Source organism: Scyliorhinus canicula, chromosome 16 (genome assembly GCF_902713615.1).
Source record: "Scyliorhinus canicula chromosome 16, sScyCan1.1, whole genome shotgun sequence".
Lineage (NCBI taxonomy): Eukaryota > Metazoa > Chordata > Chondrichthyes > Carcharhiniformes > Scyliorhinidae > Scyliorhinus > Scyliorhinus canicula.
In genome coordinates, this window is record NC_052161.1 from 34,127,920 (window position 1) to 34,142,802 (window position 14,883).

Below are 14,883 nucleotides of genomic sequence, written 5' to 3' on the forward strand. Positions count from 1 at the left end.
CTCTTTCTGCATCTCAGTTTCAATTTGACAGCTCCAGCATAGCCAGCCTCTCTTAATAGCTGAAACGTTCCAGCCCAGGTAAAATTCAGGAGAATCTCCTCTGTACCCTTTCTAGTGCAATCACATCATTCCTGTAGTGTACAATAAATTCTTAAGATTTCTGAAGCGCCGTCCCAGGGGAGGTGCAACAACTCCAGAGCATGAACATGTAGATCTTGCATAGAAAACAGCATTTTTCCTCCCACACCTGCCATTCTACCAGTGATCTTCGTAGTGCCCAGACTGCTGCCACCCATGCTGAATGCCTGCAACCAGGGCCAAAGCTGCTAAAGTCATCCTCCAAGGGCACTTCCTCCAGTGAAAGTCAGCAGTTTTCCACTAGCCATGCTGCGGCTAATGGGATAGCACTGCATAGGAGCACGAGGACAGTCAAAGACACATGGAAGTAGGCACCAGTAAATACAAAAGTAGGATTATTTACTTTTTAAAATTTATAAATTTGATTTGGAATGTTTCTTTTGTGGTGGTTTTATTTTTGTGCTGGAGCCAAGTGTGACAGACGGAAGACAAGCTTCTGGACTGTTGTCACGGCTCTTGTCAAAGTCACAAATCTATAACTTGTGCAGCAACTCTTCATCCCTCTCAACATCTCCATAGCCATTGACACCATCCTCTTCCAACTGTCTCACCACTGTCATCCAATTGGTTGGGACTGCATTTGCTTGGTTCCATCCTCTTCCAACATCTCACCACTGTCATCCAATTGGTTAGGACTGCATTTGCTTGGTTCCATTCTTATCTATTGAAGTGTAGCCAAAGAATCACGTGCAATGGCTTCTCTTCCCATTCCTACACCATTACCTCTGGTATTCCAGCCCCCCCCCCCCCCCCCCCCCCCCCCCCCCCCTCAAACTAGGATCTATACTCGACCCCTTCATAATTCTCATCTACCTGTTGCCCCTCAGCGACAGCATCCAAAAACTCGGTATCGGTTTCCAAGCTCTACCTCACCAACACCTCTCTTAATCTTTCCACTGCCTTCAAATTATCAGACAGTTTGCATAACACGTCTCGTACTGGATGAACGAAAGTTTACAACTAAATATTGAGAAAACTGAAGCTATTGCCTTTGGTCCCCGTTACAAACTCCGTTAGCAAGCCACCAACTCCATCTATCTCTCTGGCAACTGTTTACAGGCTGAGCTAAACTGTTTGAAATCTTTAGTGCTGTATTTCATCAAGAGATAAGCTTCCTATCGCATACCCACATCATCACTCAGGGCACCCATTTCCACCTGTGACATTGCCCGCTTCTGCCGCAGCTCTTCTGCTTTTAAAACCCCCGATTTGTTTTTTTAAGACTTTTTAAAAACCAATTTATTCAAGCAAAATTTTCATTATATCAAGCCCACCAACAAGTCAACCCCAACCCCATCCTATCCTTAAACTACACTCATCACTACCTCCCAAACCCCTTCCCCTCCCATAAAGAAAACAAAACCATAGCAAACTCTTAACCCAAATAAGACGACAAACCCTTTCCCCTCCCCCTAAATTTGACGGCAACAGCTCCCTAAAAAGGAGATAAAAGGCTGCCACCTTGAGTACAATCCTTCCACCGATGTCATCAAGGTACACTTGACCTTCTTAGTCAGGTGTAGAAATTCCATCAAATCCCCCAACCAAGCGGAGGACTTTGACAGCACCAGGGACTACCAATCATACAGAATTTGCAACCGGGCTATAAGCGAGGCAAAGGCCAAGACATCCACCTTCGTCCCCGTCTGTAGCCTCGGCGAGTCAGACATTCCAAAGATGGCCACCAATGGGCACAGCTCCAACTGAATGTCTAAAATCCCTGATACCATATCAAAAAAGGAGACCCAGAAGCTGACAAGCTTAAAGCAAGACAAAAACATGTGCATGTGATTTGAGAGTCCCCCATAACACCGCCCACATCTATCCTCCACCCCTAGGAGGAATCCACTCATATGCTCCCTAGTCAGGTGTGCCCTGTGCACCACCTTAAACTGGATCAGATGTAACCTTGCATGTGAAACTGATCCTATGCAGGGCCGTGCTCCACATTCCTCCCACCCAGGACCAAACCCAGCTCTTCCTCCCACTTCCACTTTACCTCCTCTAGTGATGCCTGCTCTGTCACCATCAACCATCCATAAACCTCCGAGAACTTACCCTCCCCTATTTCACCCATGGCCAGTGCACTATCAATAAGTGAGGGTGATGGCACCAGAGGAAAAGAAGGTAGTTCCTTATGCAAAAGATTAGGTACCTGCAAGTACCTAATACATTTCCCCTCAAAAGTGGAACGTCTCCAGCTACCTACCTACCTCCAAAAACATATCTCTAAACCTCTTCAGCTCTCCCTTCTCCAATGCCTTAAGAGATGAGTCAAAGCCAGATGGCACAAACCTATGATTTCTATAGGTTGAAGCCAGAAGAGACATGGAACCTAGCTTATAATATTGTCTAAACTGATTCCAAGTCTGCAAGGTATCTATCACCACCAGAGAAGAGGAGAATCTAGCTGGGAAAAAAGGAAGTGGTACTGTAACCAGAGCCCTCAGTCGACAGCCCTTGCACAAAACCTCTTCCATCCGCCCCCAAATAAATCCTGGATCATTGAGCCACCCCCGCACCTTATCAATGTTCACCACCCAGTAATAACATAGCAGATTGGGTAAAGCGACTGCCTGTACCTCTGTAAAAACATCCTATACACCACTAGTCTTACCTGCCTAAACAAAAAATAGAAATCAACTTATTAACATTGCAACAAAATGTCTTGGGAAGAAACACTGGGAGACACTGGAACAAAAACAAAAACCTGAGGAGAATATTCATCTTCACTGTCTGTACACTTCCTGCTAGGGTCAGAGGGAGGGCAGCCTACATTTTCAAGTTGGTCTTCACCCCGTCCACCAGAACAGAAAAATTGAATCTATGAAGCATGGTCCCATCATAGGCCACCTGGATACAAATACCAAAACATAGTCTTGGCCAGAAGGAATGGCAGCCTCCCCAGGTCGGCACCCCTCCCCGGGGGGTTCATCTGAAAAACGTTACTCTTACTCAGATTTAGCTTGTACTTAAAAAAGGAGCCAAACCTCTTGAGCCACTCCATTATCTTCCTAACATTGGAGGGGGTCCATAATATATATAGTAACAGATCATCCACATACAAGGACACTCTGTGCTCCCTCCCCCTACACTCTATCCCCCTCCACCCAGTAGACAGCCTCAATGCAGTGGCCAGCAGCTGGACTGCTAATATGAACAGCAATGGAGACAATTGCCACCCTTGTCTTGTACCCCTGCCCAATTGGAAATAACCTGAACTCAGGGCATTAATACGTACACTTGCGGAGGGGGTCCTGTATAAAAGCTTAATCCATTACACAAATTAGGTCCGAAGCCAAACTGCCCCAAAATTTCAAAGTTAGCCGACAACTACAGGCCCGTTGCAATCTAGTCTGCTCCTCCAAAATCACCTCCAGTGGATAGGGTTCAAGTCTCGCAGCCAACACCTTCGTTGACAACTTAACGTCTGCAATATGACCCACATTCCATGGGATCCTTGTCCTTCTTCAGGATCAAGGAAATCGGTGCCCGTGTCAGCTTGGGCGGAAACACCCCACGGGATATGGAGTCATTGAACATATCCAGCAAAAGCAGGACCAGCTGTCCAGTAAACTGTTTTATAAGGTTCATCTGGTCCTGCGCCTTACCCGTCCGCAATAACGTAATACAACTCATGATCTCTTCCATCAATCGACACCTATAACATCAGCCTTTTATCTTGCTCCACATCTGAGAATTTAAATCAGTCCAAAATTGTTTAATTCATGAGTCCACAACTTGAGACTGGTTCATAAAACCCAGAAAGCCTCAAACACCTCATTCACCTTCTTTGTGGCAGAAACAACCCTGGCAACCGAGACCCTAACATAGAATAGAACAGTACAGCACAGAACAGGCCCTTCGGCCCTCGATGTTGTGCCGAGCAATGATCACCCTACTCAAACCCACGTATCCACCCTATACCCGTAACCCAACAAACCCCCCCCCCCCCTTAACCTTACTTTTTTTTTTAAGGACACTACAGGCAATTTAGCATGGCCAATCCACCTAACCCCGCACATCTTTGGACTGTGGGAGGAAACCGGAGCACCCGGAGGAAACCCACGCACACACGGGGAGGACGTGTAGACTCCACACAGACAGTGACCCAGCCATGTACTATTTCCTGGGAAGCTGCCTGACGCTTATACTAGTGAGCCAATAGACTACTGGCCTCCTCCCCATGTTCATAGAAAGTCCACCTCAAGCGGCACAGCTGGGTCACCGCCTTCCCCATTGTCAACAACCAAAGCTCCATTTGCACCTTTTTTCTAATTGCCAGGAATTCCGGCGTCGGGGCAATTGAGTACCAGCAGTCCTCCTCAAGAATCGAGTCTGCCACCTCTGTCTCTCCACTGTCTCTAATTTATCCCTTTGTGCCTTAAACGGGATTATCTTGCCCCCTAACCACAGCCTGACAGGGCATGGATAACAAGACCACCTAATTCCTGTTAAAATTTAACATACTTGCCAATAGCAGAGGATATTCACTCACAAAAACTCTTTGTCCACGAGCAGCGCCATGTCCAGTTTCCACAGGGGCCTGAAAGCTACCCGGCTCAAACAACAGATCCACAAATTGTGGAGCTTGATCCAATAGAACAACGACAGAGTAACCTGCAGGAGAAGGGAGCTACCCACAACAAAGAAGTCTACTCGGGAGTAGACCAGATGAACGCGAGAAAAAAAAAGGAAAATTTATCCTTGGGGTACCGAAACCTCCATCAGTCTGCCTCCCTCCCCCCAATCTGTTCCATGAACACCAATAATTCCTTCGCTACTCCTAATGGACTCCGGGACTTGGCCTATCCAGGCCCGGATCTAAAACACAATTAAAGTCTTCCCCCATAATTAGCTGGGGGAATAATACCTCCCTCCTGGGTCTTTAGTATATTGCCTGCTGAGAAAAGCACCGTCTTATTAATTAATACTGTGGTCCCCTGCGCCCTACAATCCAAACACGAGTGGTATACCTGCCCCATCCATCCCTTGCGCAACCTCGTTTGATCCTTAATTCTCAACCCTCTTCTCAGTAATCCCCACCAGCCTCACAATCCTCTGAGATATCCGTGGCCCACTATGATAATTTGAGCAGCCTTAATTTTAGTTGCTCCAACACTGCTGGCTGTGCCATCTACTGTCAACGCCTTCAACTCTGAAATTCCATCCCTAAATCTCTCTCCCTTACTTTCCTCCTTTTAAGTCACTTCAACACTGCTGTGAAGCATCTTTAGATGTTTCATTACATAAAAGGTGCTATACAAACATAATTTGCTGTGTGGTTAAGTATCAGACTCAGTTATATCATAGAATTTACAGTGCAGAAGGAGGCCATTCGGCCCATCGAGTCTGCACCGGCTCTTGGAAAGAGCACCCTACCCAAGGTCAACACCTCCACCCTATCCCCATAACCCAGCAACCCCACCCAACACTAAGGGCAGTTTTGGACACTAAGGGCAATTTATCATGGCCAATCCACCTAACCGGCACACTCCACACAGACAGTGACCCAAGCCAGAATCGAACCTGGGACCCTGGAGCTGTGAAGCAATTGTGCTATCCACAAGGCTACCGTGCTGCCTTGTGATTTTTTTTTTTTACGGTCAAGCCAGCCAAAAAGCTGTCTAGGTCGCCCTCTCTCCTCCTCCTCCTGAGCTACTCATTATATTGCTGCTGGCAAAGGTCATGATGGTGTGTAACATGCAGCAACTCGTGAACATGCTCTGACAAATACTGCTGGTCTCCAGACAGCGGAAGCATTGTTTCATTGTACACCAATGATCTGTTCTATCACATTTCATGTGGCAGCGTGGCTTTCATTTTTTGCATGCTGCATACATGTAACAAAGTCATCAGCAATGCTGCCAGCAGATAAACCTGTTGCCCATCGCTACCCTTCAGTTTGCTGTGATAACTCAGATGCAGCTGGCCTGTTACACTGCTACATAATAAATTCATCATGACTGATGCCAATGTACCTACATGATTCACTGTGCATGGTCACACACTATCTCAATATTCAGTTCCAGGGCTGTCACGCGCTGCCTGCAAAGGGTTGTGCATACAGCCAATGGCATTCAATCTGGAAGAAGCCAGATGCACAAAAGTTAATTGTCACAGTCACTTGCAACACGGTCTTCCGTCATGCTCGGAGGTTGCAGTTATGGCAGTTTCAGTTGTGGCCACCTAAAATGGCCTCCCACAAAGATCGCTGGGAGAAATGGCTAAAGACAGACATAGATAGGCGGCAGCTTGCAGATATACAAAAGCTGCAGCCCAGACTTTGCAGAAACTAACACAGGAAAAAGGCCGTTAAAAGGTCATCCCAGGACAATGGTCTCTAGGTAGAAACTGACAACAAGTGGCAGACTTGGTGGTGTCTGTTTTCCTTATTTGGGAAGGTCTACGTGCATCAGACACCAACGGCTATGGCCGACTGGGACCTGCCCCTGCCACCAAAGTGGCAATCCTTAACTGTTTGGGATCGATCAGGGTGATCCAAGCCCTGATTGATTGATTGGACATCTACTTGGAACCGCCCAAAAGCACGCAAAACTTTCATGGGTTAAAAGGTGCTGCGCAGCCCACCACTCGCGCTCTCGACTACAGCAAGTCAACGACAATGACCTCTTCACCAGCCAAGAAGGCGACCATCCACGCCACCCACAGAGAGACCAGAGCCGAGAACATAGACGACCAGCACTTCCAGACAACAGGATCCCAGATAAGCACATATCTGCTCTGTACTTGCCAGTCACCTGGAAGTTAAGTTAAGGGCTTTCTTGTGTGTTAGCTTACAGTTCAACTTGTACGTGTGCGATTGATTAACATTAACTTTGTGCGTGTGAAATAAAGTATTCTTGTATTAAGCAACTTGTGGTCATTTGTCCATCGTATACGGGTTAAAGACACACTGGTTTTGGAGGTACAACACAGTGAGGAAATTCTTACTGAAGTGCAGATATCTCACAGTTTTTCACTGAGGTTCAGTTGGAGAATTGTTCTGCATACATCCTAAGTGGATGCAGCTTTCTGCTTGGAGTCCTTCTCTTTCCTCCTCCCTCTTCCAGCAGCTTGTCAGGCTCTGTGTGTCCTCTGTTCATTCTCCGTCAGAGAGGTTTACAGCATGACAACAGGCCCTTCGGCCCACCCTATCCATGTCGCCCAGTTTTTACCATTAAGCTAGTCCCAACTGCCCTTAATTAGCCCATATCCTTCTATACTCATCTTTCCCATATCACTGTCTAAATGCTTTTCAAAAGGCAAAATTGTACCTGCCTCTGGCAGCTCATTCCAGACACTCACCACCCTGTGTGTTAAAAATTGCCCATCTGGATGCTTTTGTATCTCTCTCCACTCACCTTAAACCTATGCCCTCTAGTTGTAAACTCCCCTACCTTTGGGAAAAGATATTGACTATGTACCTTATCTATGCACTTCATTATTTTATAAACCGCTCCTAAGTCTACTATGCTCCAGGGAAAAAATTCCCAGAATATCCAGCTTCTCCTTATAATTCGAACCATCAAGTCCCGGTGTCATCCTAGTAAATCTTTCCTGCGCTCTTGCCAGTTTAATAATGTCCTTTCTGTAATAGGGTGACCAGTGCTGCACACAGTATTCCATGGCCTTACTAATATTTTGTGTAATTTCAGCAAGACGTCCCAAAGCCTATATTCTGACCAATGAAAGCATGCCAAAAGTTTTCTTCATCACCCTGACCACCTGACTCCACTTTCAAGGAGCTATTAACTTTTACTCCGAGATCTCCTTGTTCTATAACTCTCCCCAACTCCCTACCATTAATCGAGGAGGCCCTGCCCCGTTTCGATCTACCAAAATGCATCACCTCACATTTATCCAAATTAAACTCCATCTGCCATTCATCAACCCACTTGCAATCCTAGATGACCTTCTTCACGTTCCACTATGCCACCAATCGTGGTGTCATCTGCAAACTTACTAACCATGCCTCATAAATGTTGATCCAAATCATTAATATAAATCAAAATAACAATGGACCCAGTACTGATCCCCGAGGGACACCTCTGGTCACAGGTCTCCAGTTTGAAAAACAAGCCTTCTCCAACCACCCTTTGTCTTCTAGTGTCAATCCAATTTTGTATCCAATTGGCTACCTTACCTTAGATCCCATGAGATTTAACCTTACGCAGTAACCTACCATGAGGTACCTTTTCAAAGACCTTGCTAAAGCCCATGTTGACAATGTCAACTGCACTGTCCTCATCTACCTTCTTGATTACCCCTTCAAAAAATTAAATCAAATTTGTGAGCCATGACTTTCCCCTTACAAAGCCATGCTGTCCCTAATCACTCCTTGCCTCTCTAAATGCCTGTAGATCCTGTCTCTCAGAATACCTTCTAACAACTTACCCACCACAAACATTAGGCTCACTGGTCTATAGTTCCCAGGCTTTTCCCTGAGGCCCTTCTTAAACAACATTTGCTACCTTCCAAATTTCCACCTTACCTGTGGCTGAAATATCTTTGCTGGGGGGTCCTCTATTTCCTCCCTAGCCCCCCACAATGTCCTGGGATACATTTCATCAGGTCCTGGGGATTTATCTACCTTGATGAGCTTTAAGGCTTCTAAAACTTCCTTCTCTGTAATATTTATACTCCTCAAGACATCACTATTTATCTCCCCAAGTTCCCTACCATTCATGCCTTTCTCAACAGTAAACACTGATGAGAAATATTCATTTAGGATCTCACCCATCTCTTGTGGATCTGCACATAGTTGACCTTGTAGAACCTTAAGAGGCCCGACTCTCTCCCTCATTACTCTTTTGCCCCTTATGTAGGTGCATAAACTCTTTGGATTATCCTTTGCCTTATCTGTCAAAGCAATTTCATGTCCCCTTTTTGTCCTCCTTTTTTCTCTCTTAACTCTACTCCGACCTCTATACTCTTCAAGAGATCCACTTGATCCCAGCTGCCTATGCATGCATCACCTGGGTGGTTTAGCACAGTGGGCTAAACAGCTGGCTTGTAATGTAGAACAATGCCAGCAGCGCGGGTTCAATTCCTGTACCAGCCTTCCCGAACGCACCGGAATGTGGCGACGAGGGGCTTTTCACAGTAACTTCATTTTGAGGCCTACTTGTGACAATAAGCGATTATTATGTCATATGCCTCCTTCTTCTTATTGACCAAGGCCTCAATATCCCAAGTCATCCACTTTTTCCATACTTGCCCTTCACTCTAAAAGGAATATGCTTACCCTGAACCCTGGTTAACACACTTTTGAAAGCCTGCTACTTACCAGCCGTCCCTTTGCCTGTCAACAGATTCCCCCAATCAACTTTTGAAAGTTCCTGTCTAATACCATCAAAATTGGCTTTGCCTCAATTTAGAATTTTTAGTTTTGGGCCAGACCTATCATTCTCCATAGCTATCTTAAAACTAATGGAATTGGGGCAGCACGGTGGCCTAGTGGTTAGCACAACCGCCTCACGGCACTGAGGTCCCAGGTTCGATCCCGGCTCTGGGTCACTGTCCGTGTGGAGTTTGCACATTCTCCCCGTGTCTGCGTGGGTTTCGCCCCCACAACCCAAAAATGTGCAGAGTAGGTTGATTGGCCATGCTAAATTGCCCCTTAAATGGAAAAAATAATTGGGTAATCTAAATTTAAAAAAAAAAACTAATGGAATTATGGTCACTGGTCCCAAGGTGATCCCTCATTAATACTTTGGTCACCTGCCCTTCCTTATTTCCAAAGAGGAAGCAAGTTTTGCCCACTCTCTAGTCAGGCCATCCATATACTGAATGAAAAATTCCTCCTGAAAACAATCAATAATTTTCTCTCCTTCCAAGCCCCTAACACTATGGCTATCCCAGTCAATGTTGGGAAAGTTGAATCCCCAACTATTATTACCCTATTTTTCTTGCAGCTTTCTGTAATCTCCTTACATATTTGCTCTTCAATTTCCTGCTGACTATTTGGGGGTCTGTAGTACAATCCTATCAAAGTGATCTCTCCTTCATTTTTCAGTTCTACCCATATAGACTGTGGGCGAACCCTTGGTTATATCCCCTCTCAGTACTGCCGTGATGTTCTCCCTAGTCAAAACACAACTCCCCCTCCGCTCTTGCCTCCTGTTCTATCTTTCCTATAGCATCTGTACCCTGTAACATTGAGCTTAGCCATATTTCAGTAATAGTAGTGCTCTATTCCAGTAGATTGCCTGCTTGTGCATCCATCTCTGGGAGCCACAGATTTATACAGAAGACCTAAAGTCAGTCAAAACTTTGTCAGATCCTCCCATGTCAATCCCTGTAAACCGTTGCAACTTGAAACAATTATACAAAGCACCAAACACTTGTTGAGTCCAAGAAAAACCAGAAGCAATTAACCAACACCTAACTTGTAAGTAAAATAAAAGCAAAATATTGTAGATGTTGAAAATCTGAAATAAAAACAGAAAACAGAAAATGCTAGAGAAACAAAACAGGTCTGCCAGCATCTGTGGGGATAGAAACAGAGTTAATGTTTTTCTGTTTTATTCCTAACCTGGAAGCAAATGGTGTTCTCTTTATATAGCGCTGATTGACAGTGTCATCCTTCCAGCTGCTGGATGCATGGTCACCTGTGTGAGGGTAAAAGAGGGCATTAGCTGCAGCATTAAATTCCAAATGGCATGAGTGAGTTAAACCAGCTTTGTCTGCTGTCATGATCTACCTGCTCTGGGTACTTCTAGTGGTCGCTCACTGGACACACACTTCTGCCCTCACAACTGTAGGGCCCAGTGCGATTTGCTCCAAAAGTGTGCATGTATCAGGCCCCAATTTGAAGCTCTAAGGGCACATATAGATAATTTCTGTTTGCTGTGTGTGGCTTGTTGAACTGCATGGACCCATTTTGATTGATGCACAGTCAAGCAAGCATATATCTAAAAGGAAGTGTGCATCTAAAAGGAAATGTGGCTAGTGTTTGTTTACCCCGAGGCACATTTCCAATTGCTGTGTAGCCGAACAGTTTGGAGGAAATATGGCTTGTCGCGTCCCAAAACGATCCAAATTTTCACGCACAAACAGAGAGTGTGAATAATAAGATGTTTATAATTTGCCCAAGTGCCAAAATAAGTTCTGTTATAAAAAATTCAATTCAGCGGAGTTTTTTCAAAAATGTGTTATCAGCATCGGTCTGTGCTGTGGATCATTGATGCAAGATAGCAGCCCAAATGAAATGAAATGAAAAGAAAATGTTCCTGTATTGGTAATTTTTTATAAATAGTAATCTTTATTGTCACAAGTAGGCTTACATTAACAGTGCAATGAAGCTACTGTGAAGAATCCCTAGTTGCCACATTCCAGCACTTGTTCGAGTACATAGAGGGAGAATACAGAATGTCCAAATTACTTAACAGCACGTCTTTCGGGACTTGCGGAAGGAAACTGGAGCACCCGGAGGAAACCCACGCAGGCACAGGGAGAACGTGCAGACCCCACACAGAGAGTGACCCAGGCCGGGAATTGAACGTGGGGCCTCCGGACCTGTGAAGCAACAGTGCTACCCACTGTGCTACCATGCTGCCCTTGGTAACAAGCTGTACGTCCAGTGGAAAATTTACCAAATTTTACTGGCAAGCTGATCGTACTCTGCCGCACCAAGGATGTTAGTGAATCAGAAGTGGCACAGTCAATACGCAATGAAGAAATTTAGTTTTTGAAAATAAGTGATATTGACTCTTTCCAATTCTCTTCATACATTTTTTTAAAACATTGAAACAGAAGCAGAGTCCAATGTAAACCTGTAGAAATTGAACAAATTGATCATCAGCTTCACTAAAAAAGCATAATTGGATTGTAATATTTGTTAAGCTGCTTCACATTCTACAATTTGTTTTGGGCCAGGGCTTAGAAACTCAAAGTATATTATGAAGTTCCCCTGACCTACAACCTTTACATGAAGACACCACACAGCTACAGTAATCTATGGATAACAATGAAATCTCCCGTAACTGTTCCAATTCAGAAACAAAATCCAATAAATGAAATACCCCTTTTCAAGGGCGTGACCCACCACTGTAACCTTTTAAGTAAATCCAATATGGAGATAAAAGCTGATTGTCCCACCTTCTCAATGCAGTCCACCACCCGTGGGATAGGATAAGAGTCTGTTCTTGTAACTGTATTAACCTTTCTATAGTTCACACGCAATCATTGGGTACAGTCTGGTTTCGGTACCATCATTATGGGCAGCTCCATTGGCAGCAACCCATTTCAATTATGCTATTTTTAAGCATACTTTCAATTTCTTTTTGAACCTGTGCCAATTATATGAATGCTGTTTAATTAGAACAGCATTTCCCACATCTACACCATTTTAGTACTTTCAAACTTATTTCCACAAACTTGCCCATGTGATATTAATAACTCTCACGTCATTTTGTTTTTCCTCTGGAAGGCAACTCAACAATTTATCCCAATTTTTAAGAACATCCTTGATATCCAATTTAATTTGAGGAATGTCAAATACAGAGTCATCTGGAGTCAGTTCTTCACTTTGAGTTAGAAGCATTAAAACCTCCTCCTATTGTTCTCCTTCTCTTTCAAATTACCTTTTAAGCATATTCACATGACACTCAAGCGAGCTTTCCTTCTACCTTGTGTTCTTACCAAATAATTCACCTCACTCAATTTCCTTTCAATCTGATAAGGTCCACAAAACCTTGCTTTTAAAGGTTCACCTACCACTGGTAACAAAAGCTTTATCTCCACTGGCAAAACTACAGATATTTGCGTTCTTGTCCGCTACCTGTTTCATCACATACTGTGCAACTTTGAAATGTTGTCTAGCCAATTCGCCTGCTCTATTTAATCATTCCCTAAAATTTGACATGTAATCCAATAACGTAGTTTCAGATTTCTCACTCACCTATTTCTCCTTAAATCAATTTAAATGGTCCTCTTACCTCATGACCAAAAATTAGTTCAAAAGGACTGAATTTGGTTGACTCATGGAGGTGCATCCCTAATTGCAAACAATACGAATGGAATTCCTTTATCTCAATCCTCTGGATAATCTTGACAATAAGCCCTCAATATTGGGTCGGATGCCACCGTTCTAACGCTCCCTGTGATTCAGTTGATTTAAATTGTTTTACTCCTAAACTATCCAGAACCTCCTTGAATAACCTGGAGGTAAAATGTAACCCTTGATCCGATTGTATTTCTGTGGGTAATCCATATCAAGTAAAAAAACTGAAGTGACTCCTCCATCAACTTTTTAGCTGTAGTATTGCATACTGGAATGGCCTCTGGAAACCTAGCAGATACATCCATTCTAGCCAAAAGATATTGATACCCACTTTTCGTTTTGGGAAGTGGTACTACACAATCAACCAAAAAAACCTTTTCAAGGGCGTGGCCCAGCACTCTGCATTCTCACTTGAATAAGACTGGTTTCCCCTGAGATTCTGACCCTGTCTCACCAGCAGGTTTAAACCCTTCCAGAAAATAAACTATATCTTTTAAGTTACCAAAGCAGGTAGGTCAATGTTTATTTCTGGAAAAAATCTTTAAAATGAAAACATAGAAAGACAGGGAAAAAAAACTTCTTTCTCCTGAGTCCACAACAGTCAAACTGAAAATGAAACTTAAAAAAAAACCTCACAGCTCAGTTCCACAAAACGACATCACTGGTGCCATGTGATAAGAAGGCCTCGATCAGAAAGCCGGGGTAAAGATCGTTTCGAATCTGCAGGAGTCAGACAGGTCAAAAGGTGCAGTTTAAAATAAGGTACCTATAGTGATAAGCATAGTGATATAAGTCTTAACTGTATAGTGACATGATAATAGATAAGGTTTGGTACTAACTGCTGATAGTATTAAGGATTTGTGGCTTGTGCTGATCAACAAACAGACAAGGTAGTGCTGCCCCAAATGCCCAGCCTTAGACTGGCTGTCAAGAGGAGGAATCTCCCACGCGAAGGTCAGGATTTGAAGTGGGTATTGAGGCACCAAAGGCACTAAGGATTGTGAAGCACAAGTGGCAGAAATCAGCTAACCCCGAACTCTGTAGTTGCGAACAAACGCAGAGTTCTTGTATGGAAATAGAGCATGTTGAGTTCTTGTATGAAAGTCGAGCATAAGTTGGGTACTGGGCTGTCAAATGTCTTATTAGCGGTGCGGAAAAGGAGCTGATCAACTCTGATCTAGAGCCGAATTCCGGTGGAGAAACACATTGCCTAGGTGGTAATAGTGGACACCGTGAGCATAAGTCAAACCCTGAGAGATGGTGGCGATAGCGCGGCGCTGGAGTAGTAATAGTGGCTGGGGGGCAGTGAAGTCTCTTCAGTAGAGAGCACACTTTGCTAGGAGGCAGCTGCGGCCGTACAGACAGTGCTAGGGTAGTAATAGTGGCTGGGGGGTAGTGAAGTCCCTCCAGTAGAGAGCACACTTTACTCATAGTAACCAGGGGTATTGAAGTCTGCGAGATGGCAGGCAATGATATAAATATGGGGATCTGCAGGTTCTCTTATCGAGACATATATGACAGACAAGCGTTGATAAAAAAGATGAAGAAGGACGGCTGGGACACTTCCCAGACCTTAGAACAACAGAGGGGTTGGATAGACAAAGAGAAGAGAAACAAGACTAAAAAGATAGGGATAATGTTAGTACATCAGTTAGCAGGACTAATTGAACAAGTGGAAGGAAGACAAAGAGAAGATCAGGGAATTAGAATCTAGAGTAAGGGAACTGGAGAAACACAAT

At 44.3% G+C, this 14,883-nt stretch overlaps 1 protein-coding gene across 1 annotated transcript in view; it reads right to left on the minus strand.

Moving 5' to 3' along the window:
* Positions 1-14,883, minus strand: part of LOC119979768 (zinc finger protein Pegasus-like) — a 54,467-nt gene that overhangs the window by 20,346 nt on the left and 19,238 nt on the right. Inside the window, 2 exon segments of the mRNA XM_038822400.1 lie at positions 10,676-10,751; positions 13,781-13,864. The gene's annotated coding sequence lies outside the window, so the exon portion shown is untranslated.